We start from the raw sequence: 20,740 nt of genomic DNA on the forward strand, positions 1-20,740 counted from the left end.
CTCACTTATTTGTGGGATCTAAAAATCAAAACAATTGAACTCATGAACAGAGAGAGTAGAAGGATGGTTACTAGAGGCTGGCAAGGGTAGTAGGGGGGATGGAAGGGTGGTGGGGATGGTTGATGGGTACAAAAAATAGGTCAAATAAGTAAGAGCTATGATTTGATAGCACAATAGATGACTATAGTCAACAATAATTGTACATTTTTAAATAGTATAATTGTATTGTTTATAACTTAAAGGATAAATGCTTGAGGGGATCAGTACCCCATTCTCCACGATGTGCTTATTTCACATTGAGGGTCTATATCAAAACATCTCATATACCCCATAAATATGTGTACCTATTATGTCCCCACAAAAATAAGAATAAAGTGGGGGAACAACTGAGGACTTCAAGGACCCAGGGTCTAACAGAGCCACCACATGCCAAACATTTTGTTGAAATGTGCTCTCTTATTGTTAAGCTCATGAGATTGTGTGGTTATTACAGCAGTTAGCAACTTACACATGCATAGAATAATAAAACAGGCACAGCTGTAGCCATAATTGTAAAGTAAGGGATACTGGGTTTTGGCACGTCTCACCACTTGACTTTCCTGAAAATTTGCCCTTCTTCTAACTTTTAATGTCTTTCTTTTTATACTTTACTCCAAACACCTAAAAACATTTGTGTTGCTTTGCTGAGAAAGAATTCCTTCTGATATTTGCAACCATGCTAAACTGTACAGAACTTCATTTGGTTGTAGTCTTCCATTTAAAATCCAAATGTTCATTTGCATTTTAAAAGGCCTACAGAAAGACTACCATGCTTACACCTAAAGAATCTATCACTAATGGTTGAATTTCAATCATCAGAAAAATAAAAAAATTACTATGCAAATTACACTGTACAGGTAATAGCCTATTTCACTTAGAATCCCAGTCCTGAACAGAAATTAAGTTTACATTTTGATTTTTCATGTAAAATAACATACAAAAAAAAGGGCAATTGTTCTATTTAAATCTCTTTCTCTGCATGGCTTTCAATTCACACTTATTTATAGTATACTAACTAAAATTCTTTAAAACTGGAAAGGTTTTATTGTATTTATTGTTATATCTCATGAATTTTAAAATGTCTAAAATTGAGAAAGATAATTAAGGAAAAATGCATATAATTTAATTGTGCAAATGAACAATATTCACTAACTGTGTAATGAACTCAGAATTGCTTTACTTACATTCAGAAACATTTATATCAATATTTGTTTTCTCTATTTTAGACTGCAAGTAATTCCAGGGCAAGAAATGTAACTTGTACTTTATTCTGTATGTAGTGTATAGTATCATCTATCTATTCCTATTATTGGAATTAATTCTTACCTTTTGAAATAGGTGACAAATATGTGGTTGGAAGAAATTTATACCTACCAATTAAAACATATAAAACAAAGAAACAAACAAAAAGTAGCTCATCTACTTCTCTAAAATCCAGTAGCTTCCTCCTGAGCCCCTATATTTGCTAATGGAAGGTAGGGGAAGGTACAGGGAAGAGAAGAGGATGGAAGACTTAAATTTAAAATCAAAGTAACTTAGTTACTTCTAGTTGCAAGTAATCTCTTTTGAGTACATAAGCAGTCAACTCAAATTTCAAATTTCCTTTAATGTTGTTTGCCCTCTCAAAATATCTCCCTGATCCATTTTCTTCCAAAATGGTGCCCAACTCAAGGGGAAAGTTTTGATATTTTCATGGCACTGTGGAAGAAGAGTAGTTAGTGGGTGCTGACACCCTCTGTCCTGAAGCTGATGAATAGTCTTCCCCTTCCTCTGGAGAAATGTAGTTCCATACCAGGGCACATGGCTAGAATTGCAGTTTCCACTTGTCACCTAAGCTGGCCAACTTGGTGCAGTGGTACACAACAGTTCTGAACATCTCTTATTGGTTAAATGTTGCATTTAAAAAGAGCTTCTTTGAGATGATTTTCAAACAGCCAGTTGTCTTTCACTCTGCATGTCAGGCGATTTATGACCACAAAGCATTTAAAAAAACAAAGCTAACTGTATTTCTATATAGTCCTGAAAAGGGAGGAGACAGAAGTGACAAAAGATAATTACAAGTATTTGTCTAATGTACTTGTGCATTGAATTAGGTGTTAAAATTCCTACAGCTTATTTTGTTATTTGTTATTTTTGGCATTCTTTACATTCATTATTTAACTAATTGGACCTCAATTTTTATTCCCTCTCCTCTCCTCTCCTCTCCTCTCCTCTCCCTTTCTCTCTCTCTCTCTCTCTCCCTTTCAGATGAAGTCTCATCCTGTCACCCAGGCTGGAGTGCAGTGGCGCAATCTCAGCTCACTGCAACCTCCGCCTTCCCAGTTTAAGCTATTCTCCTGCCTCAGACTCTCGAGTAGCCAGGACTACAGGCAGACAGTACCACACCCGGCTAATTTTTTTTTTTTTTTTTTTGTATTTTTAGTAGTGATGGGGTTTCACCATGTTGGTAAGGCTGGTCTCGAACTCCTGATCTCAAATGATCTGCCAGCCTAGGCCTCTCAAAATGGTGGGAGCCACCACGTCTGGCCTGGACATCAATGTTTCTATTAAATGAGTGTGACAATATTCTTCCTCTCTACCTCACATTATTTTGAATCTTGAGTATTAAATATGCTAATATACTTGAAAGCTCTTGGAAATCATAATTTTTGATACAGATGGAAATTGTATCTTTGTGTATCAACTTCTATGTAAACTCCCTGGAAGCAGTGTCAATATCTCACCTTTCCTTGAATCCTCACAATGTCCTGAACATAATAAAATTTCATTAAATATCCCATGGACTGATAATTGTTTTGCTAAAGTGCAACTCAGATAACTATGCTAGCTGGTATAAAAGTATAGATGGTCTGATAAAGGAGCTCTCTAGTGAAGAAGAGTTTTAAAAATCCCTTTTGAATATTGATAAAACACTTCAAGAGAGCTATTCAAAATCATATAAAGTGAATTTCATTTATATTAATTAAGGAAGGTCATAAATTGCAAAGAAACAACAATCAGATTAGCAATGGTTTAAACCAGTACTTCTCAAAGTACCCTCCAATCACTACCACCACCACCACCACTACATCAATATCAGCATCACCTCGGAATTTGTTAGTACTGCAAATTCCCAATCCCCTTTCCACGTCTACAGAATTAGGAACTAGAGCAGCGACCCAGCAATCTGAGTTTTAAAAATCCCCACACATAATTCTGATGCATGCTAAAGTTGGAGAATCACTGGTTTCAATGATATAAGCAGTTACTATCTAATCTACAAAAATATGAAGAACATTGGTTATAAATACTAGCTGAGCTGATGAAAATGGTTAATAAGCGCTAGGCTCCCTATGATTCCAACTCTGGGACCTTGGCTTGCTATTTTTATCCTGAAATTCATCATTTTAAGTGCTGCTGCTGAAGCCTCAATGATCATGTTCTCACTTAAGACAGGAAGAAAGGAGAAGGGACAGAGTCATTTGGAACTGTCAATTTTACTGGGAAACTAGATGCTTTCCCAGAAAGTCTCCAGTCTTTGTGAGGACAAGCCGGAGGATCACTTAAGCCCAGGAGTTTGAGACCAGCCTGGGCAACATAGTGAGACACCATCTCTATTTAAAAAGAAAGAAAGAAAAGTCTCCAGTCTGAGTTCTCTATACACATCACTGGCTAGAATTGAGTCTCGTGGCCACCATTAGCTGCCATGTGAATGAATAAACTTTTCAAACTTTATTTTGGAGGAAGGTAAGGGAGAAGGGAATTGAGAATGTATATTTGGTTAGCCAGTTAACAGTGTCTTCAAATAAAGAGGATTATAACACAAACCCAACAATTTAGAATATTTATCCTGGACATGAGAAAACAAATGGAAAATGAGATATCTGTCTTTATACAGAAGAAAGCTTAGATGTTACATGAAGTTCTATGAAGCAGAGACAATATGTATAACTTAGAGATCACAGATGTTGGCTCGACAAGAAGGAATTCACTAATGATTAAACCTATTCAGAAGGACACAGGATACTTATGGAGTAGAGTGCACCTTATCGGTGTATAACCATATCTAAAAAATGTAGTGGAGAGAATTCCTGCAATGGATCCCTTCCAAGTCTAAGATTGTAATTTAATACAATGAAGTACTGCATGTTATGGATGATAATTACTAATACTTGGCACATGTTTATTCTACCCCTGACATTATATCAAGTATTATACATGTATGATCTCATTTTCTATTACAACACAACTATGAACTAAGGACTACCATTATTCCCTTTTGAAGAAATGGAGACATAGAGAAGTAATACTTTGCTCAAGGTCATGGAGCTGACTTGCGAGCCCAAGTAATATGACTTGAGGAGTCATACTCTTTATACTTGCAACCATCTCCTGGATTTAATACAATCCCACAATTCTAAACACTTAAATTCAATGCCAGTTCTTCATTTAGATATGAGTGGAACACAGTTATATACCTCACTCTCCACTAGTTATTTTGGGGCAATGCTAATATTCCTCTGTCGTTGTTTTCACAGCTTTCACTTAGATCATTACTCTTTCCAAATTCAATGCAAATAATGAGAGTATTATGTTCTGGTGAGCTAACCTGACCTGTCAATAATTTTCTTTTGGGAAAATTGCCCATGAAGGTGATTGTCTCTTGCCATTTCTGTGTACTTACTTTGAAGTAAAAATGCTCCAAGCTGACTGCTGACTGCTGTGAACACTTTCAGAAAAGAATGTATCTTTATTTCCAACTCCTGGACTAAATCTTAGAATCTGGGTAAAATTAAGACAATAGAGAATGAAATTGTTACATTTGATAAAAAGAATGTGGAAGAATAGATGATTGGCAGTACCAAAATGTAAAAGAGGTAAACTAAATCCCTCACAAGATGCAATGGCATATGGAAATTCACGAAGCAAGAACAACAGGTCGAATTTGGAGATCATGGATGCTGGCTCAACAACATTGCAACTACAATCTCGTTTTGTTGTTGTTGTTGCTTATTGTGGTAAACTATACACAATAGAGTAGTTATCATTGTAATTATTTGTAAGTGTACAGTTCAGTGACATTATATCCATTTACACTGCTATGTGGCCATCACCACTATGTGTACCCAAATCTTTTAAATAAATTCAGCAGTGTTTGATGCTAATGCTGTCCCTCTTTTAACAATGACGACACCAACATCCTCATTAGGACCATGTGTTTCACTATCAAATTAGAATGTTTCTGAAAATAAATATGTTGAAAGTAAAAACATATTTCTGCAAGAGGAAGTTTATGCTAATGATGTCCAGCAAGAGTTATAGATGTTTAGATTCATGTCCCTAAAATAAGCACTGTAAAGATTATACATAGTGTTATTTAGAAATGAATATCAACGTGAATTCATTAAAATATAGTGGTGGGATCATTCTGCTTCTTGGCATCAGACAGATAGAAGGTGAACTGAATTTGTAAGTTATTTCTGTAAAATTTCAATAAAATGTATTTGAAAAATAAATTTGCCAGTTTATAATGCAGTTTGATAGTCAATGCTTAAATGCAAGAACCATGTGTTCTCTATTTTCTGTGTACAATAAGGGAAAAGTAGATAAAGCACTTCAAGGACACACAAAGTCCTAATTCGACATTCAGTTTGACAGCTGAGAAATTATGGCAGACCCATCAGTTTGATGTACAGCAATCAGAAATAAAGTGTTTCTTGTAGAATAAAAACTCTCTGCTATCAGTTATGCAAAATAGACAGGCTGTAACTAGGGACTTCAAATAAACAACTATTTATGTGCACAAAAGTGGAAAGGTCTGCAGATGATAAATCTGTCTCTACAGTGACATCATCGACCTTAGAATTCTAAAGCTGGAAGGGAACTTCTGGTTCAACCTCTTTAGCAATTAAGGAAACTGGTTATCCATAGAAGCCAAGTGAATTATTTAAAGTCATACATCTGATTAATGACAAAGCTAGGATGAGAGCCAGTCTAATTCGCCTATGTTCTTCCAATCTACCATTTTTCCCCCAATCACAAAATGAGAAAAGGGGAGGAAAGAAGCTAATTTCCCTTCAGCACCACTGTCATTCTCATCCACACATATACACTTTCACTTTGCTAGTACAAGAGGACATAAAAAGGAAAAAGGCACAGTGCCGCTCCTCGAAGGCTGACTTTATTTATTTATTTATTTATTTATTTATTTATTTATTTATTTTTCAGACAGAGTCTCGCTCTGTCGCGCAGGCCGGAGTGCAGTGGCGCCATCTCGGCTCACTGCAAGCTCAGCCTCCCGGGTTCACGCCATTCTCCTGCCTCAGCCTCCCGAGTAGCTGGGACTACAAGCACCCGCCACCACGCCCAGCTAATTTATTTTTTATTTTTATTTATTGACTTATTTTTGTAGTTTTAGTAGAGACGGGATTTCACCGTGTTAGCCAGGATGGTCTCGATCTCCTGACCTCGTGATCCGCCCGCCTCGGCCTCCCAAAGTGCCAGGATTACAGGCGTGCGCCACTGCACCCGGCCGAAGGCTGACTTCTTTAAGAACACATAAGGAAGGGCTGCTGTTCTGCACCATATGGTGAGGAGGGGAAGTTTTGGCTAGCAGTTTGGCTAACAGGTTTGCCTTGGTTCAAATCCCACCCAGCTCTACTGTTAAAGAGTTGTACAGCCTTAGGCAAGTTTCTGAACCTTCCTGGACTTCAGTTTCATCCTCCATAAAATCCTGAAAATAAAAGCAGCTGCCTCATGGGATACTTGTCAGCATTTAATGAGCATTTACAGCATTCAATATATGGCTAGCTGGTATTACAACTTCACCTTGTCTCGTATTTTTAGTTTAAATGCTTCTGAGCTTTTTTATGTGTGTATCTATGAGCATACACATAGACACAGCCTTGGGGATAGAGACCACAGACTTCTGTTGTTCTTGTCTTGCTTAGCAGCAACTTAGTACTTTGCCTTGCATCTAATAAGTGTTCTATAAATATTTCTAAAAAGGTACAAATCTGTCCCAACTGGTAGGGCAGGACCAGTAGGTTGGATGTCGGGAAGTATCGTCCTCTCACCTCACTCTCCACTTGTTATACCCTTTCAGAGGGTTTACCTTTCTGTTCTTACACGTTCAGCCTCTTAGCTCCCAAATAAATTTAAATAGCAAAAAATCAAATAATACACCTCATTTACCACTCTGGGGGAGTAGAGAAGCAAGAGATTTGCTACATCTGCAAAAGCTTCACTCTCCAGAAGATGCTGAGGAACACCATGTACAAAACATGCACTAGTCTCAGACACTAAGGGAAGAATTTTTTTCTCTCTTAAATGTTATCAGGAAGATGTGAGACACTCAGCAGGAGCTCACCTCCCCAGTACAAAGGGGAGAGCCAAGCTGAGCCTTTCAAGACAAGCAAATTATGCATTTGCCAGTGACTGTCTAAAGAAGGTCACCTAAAGAGCAGGGCAGTGCAAAAGCAGCCCAAATGACCAGATTCTAGAAGCTTCTACTCAGGCCAGGTCTGATGAAGAGTAAACTTCTCTCAGCACATGACCCTAGGTTATATAATATTTTACAATTTTCTGTTAGAATAAAGAGAGCTAAGACCTGGAAATTCTTAGATATATAAAATTAGAAATGATTGCTCCTATTAATCAAGAACCTATATCCTTAAAACAGGTAGTATACAATTCCTAAAGGCTTTGAAGCAACAATTACATCTAAGAGAGGTTGCCAAGATACAGGAGGTGTTTTGGGCTTAACAACAAGGAGAAAAAATTATCCAAGTTGGAGTTAACATACGCAGGCTTTGCTAGTTCTAAAAGTGAGCATCATCAATGCTAACGCATAAGAGGCATCTCAGCCCTTTAGTTACTCTGTGGAGCCTTGGAGTATCTTCTTTCTTCTAACATTCTGTATGTCAGGTACAACAAGTGCCAAGACCAATCATTAAGTTGTCTTGCTATTAACGAGAAAAACCAGAGTATTATGCTACTATAAATCTTACCAAATATTAAGAGATTAAATACGAAAAACCCTGAATTTCTTCTTTTAAAGCTTTTGCATAGTATCTACGTTATAAAATTTATGCTGATAAAATTCACTGCAATTAAAAAGGAAAAAATGAAACCTCCATGCCAGCATCAGGACTTATAGCAATATTACTGACCAGCAAGTTTCCTAGCATCAGTAAACTTCTATGGAAAATTAATTTCATGCTTGTCTGCTCTGGTAAAACCCCTTACTGAGTTGTTATAAAAAGAGAAAATTGAGATCGGCTGTGGGAATACCAAAAAGAGTTGATGCAGCTAAAAAGAATTGTCATGTTTACATGTTTTATTGCCGTAGGGCTCTCATCCACCTAGAACCTTCAGTAAGTTTGCCTTGCCTGCTGAAATCAGAGCTCAAAAGTTCTGTTCTCACAAAAATTCCAGAAAGATACATGTATACCCAGAGTTAGTAAGCAATAATAATAATATTAAGCAAGGCATGATTAAGTCATTTAATGAACAGGTAGACAAAATTTCACTGTGGAAAAACTGGCTAATCAGTGGCAAATTTGCATAATGCTTCCTGTACAGAGTTGATACCTCTATCTTCTAATATTTGTCTTTGCTATACTTTGTCTCACAAGACTAATTCTAGAGTACATTCATTTAGGTTAGGGAGCTGCATATCTTTTCATTCTGTAGAAAAAAAAAAAAAAAGCAGAAACTAAATATTTATTTTGTTTATCTGAGGAAAAAACTTGCTTCAAGGTGAAATTTCAAAAAATTCACCTTCCAAATGATTTTACATTTTTTGTTATCATGCATTTGAAAACAGCTTGGGCATGACATACCACACCTTCTGCTCTTCTAAATAAGACCGAGGAACAGATGGCTACTGACCTTTATCTCCAATCAGGTTCTGCCTGCCTGCGTATTTTCTTATTTGTAAAAATTAGTCTTCTTATCTTCAAATATTTTTCAAATTGGAAGAGTTGATTCAACAGCCAATCAGTAATCAACATAATTATTAAAACCTTGACACACATACATATTCCCCCATAAATTTCTGTTGGGGAAGTGAAGTTTTTAGCATTTTTAACAAACAAAATCTCAGGTGGAGATATAAGAAAATAAGTACATTTGCAAACCAGTGTGCCCATCCTAAAATTCTCTGGTTCTTTTATCAGATAAATGAGCAAATCATTCAAATATCAACATAAAAAAAACAAATTTACAATGATTCAGATTATATTTAAAAATTTACCATTGAGAAGCAATTGTATTATTATTTTAAATCATGTTTTACTAACTAGAAAAGAAACCATTTTATACATGAACATCATTTGTGATGTATATTATTCATTTAGCAAATTAAGCATATATTTTATATAGATAAAATTGATGTGCTCTATAGGAAATATTTCTAGGATGTGTAGGTGTTTCTTTCCATGCTAGGAGTACACAGATCTAGGGCAGAGGCAAGGGAGTAATATCTATATGCCTACTTAACAAGTTATGCATTTTTTTACATATAGTTTCTTATTTCATTTTTACATATTATGAGGTGGATGTTATATTCTGGTAGGTGATAATATAGGGGAAAAATAAATATTTAAACATTTGCAGCAATAATCTATTCAGTTCAGAAGACATTTTCTCAGAACTGAAATATCCAAAATTATCTAAAATTGTACTTTGGTATGAAGACTCGAGTATCATATGACATATTCATAGAGAATACAAAATATAATCTTTGAAGAAAATTCTTCCAGAATTGTGTGATTGCTTCTCATAAGTTTTGTGATCAGAAAATAATCTTTCCTAAACTAACAGTGACCAATGTTATATGGATGGCTGCTGGGAATGGACTTTAGATTTTGTTCTCTCTATGTTGGAACATTTTAAAAAATAAAACAAATAAGTCAGGCAAACAAGTCTTTCTGAAAACAAAAGTCCTGGTGATATCTATGTGTAGTTTTCTTTTAATGCTAGCATCAGTAGCCCGATATTTTCTACTTGAGAAGAGAGCAAATTTTCAGGGTGCATTTTTCTTAGAAGTATAATCTCTTACCAATGAGCCTACAGATTAAATTCAGTATGAAAATTTACAAATAACATAAAGTGCAATGTTGCTCACTATCTAGAGACTGTTAGAACTTCTCTTTTGATCCCAAAAGTAACTAAAATAATGTAGATAGATGAAGTCAGAGTCCAGAATTCTACCTGAATGAGATTTCCTGAGAATTGACTATAAACATTCAAATACTCTTGGAAAAAGGAAATTATAATTGTTCACTTATTCTGGCTTATTAATAGCTTAAAGCAAAACTCAACAATTCAAGCTGCAATTATAAGAAATAATGACACTACTGCTTCCCCAATATTACTGAAAAATAAATACTAGTTCATCATTAAAAAGTACAATGATATGGTCAAAATAATTAATATTTTAATGGATAAACTCTGTTTAATTTGATTTTTAAAACTCTTACAAAAAGGGATCAGTCTTAAAAATGATGCAAACATCTATTTAATATGTTTGCTGTCCTGAAATACAACATACATGTAAACAATTTTTACTTAAAAATCATAATTTTGGGCCTCTTTAGACATGGTAGACCTCTCTAACTTACTAGAGTACACGCTATTTCTGTATCTATACCAATGCCAGTGTGATTCTCTAATATATATGTTCATTGTCACCCTTCTCTAAAATCACACTCTAGAAAAATATTGGAACTCTTCTGTGCCTTGGCATTCCCTACTTCTTCAACATAAATTCTCTCTACTTTTCCATATGCATCTCCACCAAAGAAATTACTTACAGATCCTTGAAAGCATAGTGCTCTTCCTGGGTGCACACTTTGCACAGGATAATCCTACCATCTTGAGCACCTTTGTGCCACCATTTTTGCCTAGCTTACTCCTTCACATCCTTTAGGCCCAAGAAACATCTCCCCAGGAAACTTTCTATAACCCTAGCTGGTCTGTGCATAGCACTCATCTCATCTATAATTATCACCTGTTCGATCATGATGTTCAAGTCTTTATCTCTATCCTACATTGCTCATTTGTGTGCCATTTAAATCCTGTATCCCTATTTCTTATTTTCATGTTCATACTTTTGTGTATATGGGCGTGCATTACCCATATCCAAACCTCAACTTCTGTCCCCAGGTATCCACAAGCTCCTCCCAAGCTATCCCCTATTTTAATGAATGAACGCTCCAATGCTCTGGTGAGAAACTTATGAATCATACTTGATACTATCCATGGTGCATGAGCATTCACTCACAAATTATCAAATACAATGCCGTAGGTAATGCACTAGGAAATCCATTCCCACTTTTCTACTGGGGTCAAGACTCCCAAGGGCCATTGATGAAGTTCATCAGAAATCCTGTGGTTGATTCATTCCGAGAGATAAAGGACTCCTCAGATGCACAGCTTTAGTTTGAAAACTCCCTAACAAACAACTTTGCAGAAAATTTATTAGACTCTACACCATCTAGAAAACTTCCACCTAACCTTCTCTTTCTCTTCTTCACTTGAGATCAGATTTACATAATGATCTGCCAGCTCTCCCAACCTTTCCAGGTTTTTCCCTACTTTTTTTTCACATAGGTACTCTGCTTAATAAAATTCTTGCATATTTAACCCCATGCTTGCTTCTGCCTCTCAGAGCATCTGTACTAACATTCTATCTAACACTTGTTATCTATGTCCAGTTGATTCTTTTTCCTAAATATGCCCTGATTTTTTTTCCATTGTCATTAATATGGTAGACTAGGCCACCAACAACTTTTATTTAGTTCTGTTTAAATATAACAGCTTTGAGATATAATTAGAATACAATATTACTCACTCATGTGAAAAACACAAATAAGTGATTTATAGTGTTATCACAGAATTGAGCAGCTATCACTACAATCAACCTTAGAACACTTTTCTTCTCCTTAGAAAGAAACCTCATACTCAGATAGCAGTCATTCCCTATTTCCTATCACTGTTCTCACTCCTGGCAACCACCAATCCTCTATTTGTATAGATTTGACTCTTCTGGATATTTCACATAAATGGAATCATACAACATGTGATCTTTCATGACTGGCTTCTTTCATTTAGCATGTTTTCAAGGTTCACATATCTTATAGCGTGTTTCAGTATTTCATTCTTTTTTACTGCTGAATACTTTTCCATTATATGGATATACCACATTTTTTCCATCCATTCATAAATTGATGGACATTTGGGGTTTTTTTGGCTATTATGAGTAATTTTGCTAAGCATATTCATCTACAAGTTATATGTAGACTAATATTTTCATTTCTCTTGGATATGTAACTAGGAGTGGGATTACTATGTCACATGGTAACTCTATGTGTAACCTAATTTTTTTTGTTTGTTTGTTTTTGTTTTTTGAGACAGAGTCTCACTCTGTCACCAGGCTGGAGTGCAGTGGCACAATCTCGATTCACTGCAACCTCTGCCTCCCAGGTTCAACCAATTCTCCTGCCTCAGCCTCCCGAGTAGCTGGGACTACAGGTGTGTGCCACCATGCCCAGCTAATTTCTTTGTATTTTTAGTAGAGATGGGGTTTCACCATGTTGGCCAGGATGGTCTGATCTCTTGACCTCATAAACCGCCCACCTCAGTCTCCCAAAGTGCTGGGATTACGGGTGTGAGCCACTGTGCCCAACCTATGTTTAAACTTTTAAGAAATGTTTTCTATAATGGCTACACAATTTTACTTTCACATCAGCAGTGTATGAACATTCAAATTTCTCCACATTCTCACCAACAGTTGTTATTACTGGTCTTTTTAAATTATATATTTCCTAATGGATATCTAGTGGTATCTCATTGTGACTTTGATTTGCATTTTTCTGATGGTTAATTATGTTGAACACCTTTTCATGTGCTTTTTGGCCATGTGTAAATCTTCTTTAGACAAATGTCTACTCAGACAGAGCGTTTTCCTATTTTTTAACTGGGTTTTTGTCTTTATGTTATTGAATTCTCAGTACTCTTTATACATTCTAGATACAACTCACTTACCAAGTACATGATTTGCAATATTTTTTCTCATTCTGTGCATTGTCTTCTCACTTTCTTGGTAGTATCCTTTTAAAAACAAAAATTTAAAATTTAGATAAAGTCCAGTTTGTCTATTTTTTGTCATTGCCTGTACTTTTGGTGTAATACTAAGAAACCATTGCTAATGAAATGTCACAAAGATTTATACCTATATTTTCTTCTGAGGGTTTACACTTTAGCTTTTACATTTTGTTTTAATTTATTTTGAGTTAATATTTGTATCTAATATGAGGAAGGCATCCATTTTTATTCTTTTATGTGTGGATACCCAGCAATCCTCACACCATTTATTGAAATGCCTAGTCTTTCTCCCATTGAATGGTCTTAGGATCCTTGTTAAAAATTAATAGATCATAAATGGTTTGCTTCTGGACTCTCACTGCTATTCTATTAATCTATGCATCTGCCCCTATGCCAGTACTATATGGTTTTGATTACTGCAGCATTGCATTAAGTTTTGAAATCAGTGAGTGTGAGTCATCCAAATTTGTACTTTTTTTTTAAGGTAGTTAGGCCATTCCAGGTCCCTTGAATTTCCATATGAATTTGAGTATAGCTTGTCGATTTCTGAAAGAAGCCAGCTCCTATTTTAATAGGGACTGTGTGGAATCTGTAAATTAATTTGAGTGGTACAGCCATCTTAACAATATTAAATCTTCTAATCCACGAACATGAGATAACTTTTCATTTAGTCAGACCTTCTTTCCCTTCTTTCAACAATAGTTCATAGTTTTCATAATATAATTTTTATACTTCTTTTATTGAATTTATTCTTAGTATTTTGAAGCTGTTAAAATTATTTTCTTAATTTTATTTTCTAATTGTTAATTGCTCATGCATAGAAATACATCTGATTTATATATAATTGTCTTATATCCTGTAACTTTGCTGAACTTATTTATTAGTTCTAATAGTTTTTAAATAGATTTGGCCTAGATTAGCACAATAACCTTTCAATTTTCCTATAGCTTTTCTTCTGTCCAATACATTGTTCAGAGTACATCTAATAATCTTTTAAAATGAAACTTACAGTGTTCCCATTTAGAAGTACACAGTCACTCCCCACTGATCTTAGCATAAAGTCTACATTTCTCAATATGATATACAAGACTTCCTTCTTAACATATATCTTAACATAGCTTTCATACACCAGCTTCTCTCCACCTCCCACATTTTTCTCTTGTTACTCCCTTCCTTGAACAGGCCATACTCTTTTTTTTCCAGGACTGAAAACACACTATGCTTACATTTTGCTCTCAGCAACATGGCATTCACTATGTCCAGAGCACAGTTCTTTTTTTCCCTCTTACCCTATACAATTTTACTCTTCAAAGATCCACTTAAATAAGTTTTCCAATATCTACCCAGTGGCCTTCAATATGAAATCTTATTTATATTCCATCACAAGTATCTTACTAATGTCCCTAATCTTTCTCATTTTTCTTTGTGTAATTGCACATGTTCCATGAAAGATTTTTAGCTCCATTGCTATTATTCTACTTTCATCATTAAATTATTCAATAAATATTACAAATATATGAGTGAATAAGATATTTATGGTTTCTGGAGTCATGCGTTCTACACTGTAATAGGTTAACAATTAAACAATCAAACAATTGCAAACTTCAGTTAAACCCATATAGAAAACAGGTCACTAGAATTGAAAACAAACATTTTTCTCTTTGTATATATATAATTTGGAGACAGAGTTTTACTCTTGCTGCCCAGGCTGGAGTGAAATGGCACGATCTCAGCTCACTGTAACCTCCACTTCCAGGGTTCAAGCAATTCTCCTGCCTCAGTCTCCTGAGTAGCTGGGATTACAGGCATGTGCCACCACACTCGGCTAATTTTGTATTTTTAGTAGAGATGCGGTTTCTCCACGTTGGTCAGGCTGGTCTCGAACTCCCAACCTCAGGGGATCTGCCCTCCTCAGCCTCCCAAAGTGCTGGGATTACAGGCGTGAGCCACTGCGCCCAGCCACAATAAATATTTATTAGTTAATAGGGAACACAAAAAGGAACAATGAGTTGAGATGTAAACTAATAGGGTATTACAAGAAACAACAGGAAACCTATTAATGAACATGGCATTTAGTCTGCGAACCAAATGACAATGGAGATTGTCATTTAAAAAATGAAAGAACACTCTAAGGAATGAAACTAACATGTGCAAAATTCCTGATAGACAATGGATGGACAAATGGATGGGTACAGACAGAGATAAATAATAAAGAGATATTACCTGCCTTTTTTAGGAATGACTCACAAATGGTTGGTATTAAGTTGGTATTAAGTTTGGAGAAGCCCAAATTAGACTTTTAAAGGATTATTTTAGGCTCCTACCCAACCCCAATACTTAGGTCTAAAGTAAGGTATTTTAACCAAATTTCTTCTGTTCTTCTCTGACCTGGAGTCCAACAGTGATTCCCACTGCCTTGTCTAGCGCACACCTGCCCACACCACAGGGGAGTCAGATTCCTGGTTCTGAACCAATTGTTACCCCTCTTTTGCCCATTTGACATCCATATCTAGAGTCCCCTTCTACAGGGACCCATTTCCCAGATAATCTCTGATTATGTCTGTTCTATGGTCACCCCAAGTTCTAATTTACCACATGCTTTGCAAACTATATTTGTATTACTGTGGAACTTGTTAAAAAGTAAAGATTCCTAGACCTACTGAATCAGTGTCTACATTTTAGAGGACATTCTCTCAGATGAAGTATATGCACATTAAAGTTTGAGGAGCTTTGCTCTAATTAGTCTGCTCTTCAATTTCCACTTCTACCTATTTCCAGTATCCTGATTCTTCTGATTGGCAGATTTGTGCAAGTACTAGTGACTCAAACTGAACCTTTCTGAGTCTTCCCATCCCAACGGATAATTTCTCTTTTCCTTTCAATTAAAAAAAAAAATTCTGTCATCATAGTTTGTGGGGTAAGGGAAGGAGTTAGTTTCAGAGTCTTGTTACAGCAAAAAAAAAAAAAAAAAAAAAAAAAGCTTGAATTGTTCTTGTTAATCTGGTTAGCAGTATGATTCTCATCTACTGGAAATTAAGAGAGATCATATTAAAACGAAATAGGAGCAGTGTAAAGCCTTCTCAAGCTCTGAAACAGAAGCACTTAAAATTACTACTTCAAAGCCTTTGGCCCATTCTAATGTTACATGATTTGCTACATATGCTTAGAAAAACATCCTTTATTATGTTAGACCCTTCAAATATCTGTACATCATGCCAGCATCCTAATGCCTTTGCAAACTTCCCTCATGTAGAAACAAAATAGTTGATAGTCTCGTGGAGTTCTAGATAATTTCTTCATCAACAGCATCTGCTAAATGGAAGTTTTATTAGGTTGGTGGAAAAAATGGCAAAAACCACAACTACTTTTGTATCAACCTAATAAATTTCACAAGGAAAACCCATAAACCCCTGTAAGCATAAGTGATTATAGTAAAGAGATAATCTGTCAATAACTGGTATCAGGACTCACTATTGAAGCCCTCTGTATTCATCAATCAAATTTGGGGCCTTTCAGGATTCAGAAGAAATTTAGAGCAAGCAGAGGTCAGGTGACTCACAGAAACTTAACATTTCTCAACTATACATTATCTATCAAGACTTGAAGTTAAACATAGCCCCAGTCCAAGAAAGAAGGCACTAAAGATTTTATAAGCTCCACTTTTCCAAAATATTCTTCAGACACCTCGTAATTTCTTCTATCTGATCTTATCACCACATACATAATAAAGAAGGGAAGAAGTGATGTTTCTGATGTTTACCTGATTCAGGGGCACTATCCTGTCCTTGATTTCCATAATTTCTATCACTGAGGAAGTCATAGGCAGATTCCTTATCACCTCAGGGGCTAAATCCAAAGTACTAAATTACATAGACAGTATGATACATACCAGCTGGAGTAGTCATATGTATTTCACCTTCCCTACACCACATCCTTGCTCATAGCCAAGGCTGGTTCTAGGTACATCCAAAGGCAAAAATAATTGCTATAATCACTGTGTTTAACATCTATTAAAGTTGTAAATATCATTTTCTTCTCATGTCCCTTAAGTTCAACCTACAAATCTTGGTATTTTATTTATAAATTTAGTGATTTCAGGGTTCAAATGTAAAACATTTTTTATTTTTCTTTGATTAGTTTATAAATATGGCAATTAATTGTTCCCTAAATAAGTATTGTCAAGTTTAGTTGATTAAGTTCCAGTAAACAATTTAAATGTTAATTATAGCTTTCTTAAGAAATTAAAACCTACAATTTATGTTTTTTTTTTTCCTAGGGATTCCAAACACCTTAAGCAGTAGAAAAAAATCTCCACAGATTATAAAATATTTTAATTTATTAATTTAATTGAACCAGATGAGTTTGGCTTATTTATTTATCCTCTCTATCCTTACTTTCACACTTCCACTGGCATTGTAGAATCACATAATGCTCATAGAAAACAGAATTAACAGTCTTAAACTCAACCAAGTGTGATCAGTAGAAAATTTAGGTCTAGGATACAATTACAAATTTGGGCAACCAATCAGAGGGCTGTAACTAGGACACAGACACCTAGATATAACAACAATTTGAGTAAAATTGGCATATTATGGCTAGTGTTACCATAATAATTGTTTTTTTCCCTAAGCCCATGTTTTTTCTCCAAATAATATCTGATACATACCATGGATATTCATAGTTTTTACCTTATTTATTACTGTGACTTTTATGATAATCTTCACAACTTTATTTTTTAACCTCTACCACAATATGCTGTTACTTAATTTGACTTGTCAAGATTTTTGTACTCCAAACCTGGGTCACAACCTGTCTCAATTTGGAGTGGCCACAGTTCCTTACCTATAAGCCATCCTTCTTCCTAATATCACCCTTTCTTCTTCCTGACAGAATCTGATTTTTTTTTTTTTTTTTAAAGGAATTCAGCCCTCAGATGGTTCAGGTAATCAGAGGAATCGGCCCCATCTTAGAATCCAGGGCGTTTCCTAATGAATCTGTCAATGAGAGCAAAGGCAAACACCTAGAAGTTCTTTCTCCAGAATTAAGCACAGGGCTAAAGTTGTCACATGCAGGTTGAAGGAAAGCAATGGCTGGGAGGTGCTTCTCTTTCCAGTTGCTGCTAGAAGGAGCTTATGATCATGAAACAGCCAGCCTGGTAGGAAAGCCAGTACTGACTGTGCATGAGCAAATGATATGGAAAGGACACAGGTGTTTGGTAAATTGAATATTAGAGCTTACCTTACCTCTTAGATGATATTTTATGTGAGATAGTATACTTTTTAAAATGATGAGGAACCATAGAAAGCTATGAAATTTTGCAAGGAGATTCTAACTTCAGATTTTTAGCAAAAGTTAAACGTAGTGTGCATCCCATTCAAATTGTTTAATACAAACACTTTTCATCACTTATTGGAAAGTCCTCTGCCTCCTGGGTCCAAGATATTCTCCTGCCTGAGCCTCCTAAGTAGTTTGGATTACAGGCATGCAGCCACCACACTCGGCTAATTTTTGTATTTTTAGTAGAGATAGGGTTTCACCATGTTGGCCAGACTGGTCTTGAAATCCTGAGCTCAAGTGATCCGCCTGCCTCAGCCTCCCAAAGTGCTGGAATTACAGGTGTGAGCCACCACGCCCTGCCACACTTTAAAATACCTATTATTTTTATATTTTGAGTATGACTAGAGACACATAGCTTTGATGAATTATTCTTTTCTGTATAATACTCAAAATATAACAGCTTTACCTGTGAGAGACTCTTTTCATTTGTGATTTCAACCATGTATCCTCCCCACTTTTTAAAAAATATTGTTTCTCTCTGGAAACAATAAGAAGATCATGGCTCATCCTAAATCCCACAACAAAACCTGATTTCTTTTGGATAAAGAACAGTATTAGATACAAAAGTCTAACCAGAAATATAATTGTTCCACATAATTATTGATGGTGTTTTTTTAAAGTGACACTTGCAGACCCACTTAGTAACATAGCTAGAAAATGTTTTTAAAGTTAATACATTCACATTGATATTTCTGATTTCACTTTTACAAGACTAAATGTTTTAAAACCCTTATTCCAAAGTAAAAATGTTATTAACCACTCTACTTAGGTTTTTTAAACTTCTCAAATTGTAGATAGAATCCTTTTTTGCTTCAGAGTCCTTATCATTCCATGAAACACCACTGTGTAGTATAGTCACTTTGATAACAGATATTCCAACATGACTGCAGGCAAAATAAGACAGGAAAACTAATTTGTGAGACAGGCCCTTTTAGCTTTAGAAAATATCAAACAATAAGGGAGACAGTAATTCCAGTTTTCCAGTTATGTTTGAATATAAAGATCTCCTTATTATTAATATTGGGGCTCTGTACCCTAAATTCTCACCTTAATTAACTAGTCCTTATCTGTACCATCTGTTTAAACCCTGAAATTTTGGAGATTCATAAATGATGAACTACAGGCTCATCTTGCATGTGGAATTTACAATGCAGCTCTCCAGTAATGCATCTTGACTGAAATGAATATATTTATAATGCCCCATAAAAACCACCAGGCAGAAGGGCTGTATCTTTATATGCCAGATACATTTTAAAAGTAGCTTATACTACACTCATGCAATAAACAAGCTTGCAAACAGTTAATCTAAAATGTGCCTCATACTTGGAAGAAGGAAAGTGAATATCAGAATATTGGAAATGTATCTCAATGTGGTAGTATTATTTACTAGATCCACTAGCCCTATGTCTTTCTTACAGTTTCTAAAAGGCAAAATATATATTCTGTACAAAGAAGGAGTGACCTCGGATAATACACTTTAAATTTCATGAAAAATTCTTACAAAGTACCAGTTTTATGTTACATTGCATGATATTATTGTTTACATTGCAAACACAGTAACCTTATAAATTCTGAAAGTAAAAGATTCTCAGATACATAAGACTGAATGTGTAACATGGAGATGGGTCCATGTTGTGTTTAATGCAACTTCTATAAGCTCAAAAAAAGGACTTCATTAAACTGATTGGACACACAGTGTGTTCCCCAGCATATCTATGACCGAGATGGTATTACAGCTGGGTTTTATCATGTGAATATAAGGTAGAACTTCTTCACACTGATGATTTAGCTCAACACAGCAATGAGGAGAACAAACATCTCCTGGAAGGAAAAACGTTAGTTCACACCAGCAAAAAAAAAAAAAAAAAAAAAAAAAAAAAAAATCAGAGTACAAAGTATTTTACCATTAAAAGAGCCTCACTGTGAAGGAAATTGTCAATAGATTTCCTAAATTACTCTCAGAAGAACTGAGGACTTAAATTAGACAAATAATCTTGTGTGATTCCATCTGGATCCAGCCCTTGCACTAATTTACTTGAAATCTAACAGCATATGTGATGCTCAAAGGAAGAAAACGGAGGACTACTTCGAGCCTTTAATAAAGCAAGGCATCCTTGAATCAGTTACACACAGACACTCACTAGCATGTGTTCTACGAATTCTCTGCATCCTGAATGCTATACTTCAGATGCTTTGCTAAGGTGAGCTGTATGAAGGCTACAAAACATAACACCCTGGAGGAAGAAAAAATAGTTTAATGAACTTCAGAACTAGT

General features: G+C 35.4%; 1 long non-coding RNA gene across 1 annotated transcript; it reads right to left on the reverse strand.

Annotated features, from left to right (window-relative positions):
- Positions 1 to 344: 344 nt before the first annotated feature.
- On the reverse strand, positions 345 to 13,105 carry LOC110742655. The gene is made up of 3 exons (XR_004181983.1): positions 13,069 to 13,105; positions 4,703 to 4,800; positions 345 to 2,058 (listed from the first exon to the last, which is right to left on the reverse strand). It is a non-coding gene; the product is annotated as an uncharacterized LOC110742655 (long non-coding RNA).
- Between the last annotated feature and the right edge of the window lie 7,635 nt (positions 13,106 to 20,740).

This window comes from Papio anubis, chromosome 2 (assembly GCF_008728515.1).
Source record: "Papio anubis isolate 15944 chromosome 2, Panubis1.0, whole genome shotgun sequence".
Classification (NCBI taxonomy): Eukaryota; Metazoa; Chordata; class Mammalia; order Primates; family Cercopithecidae; genus Papio; species Papio anubis.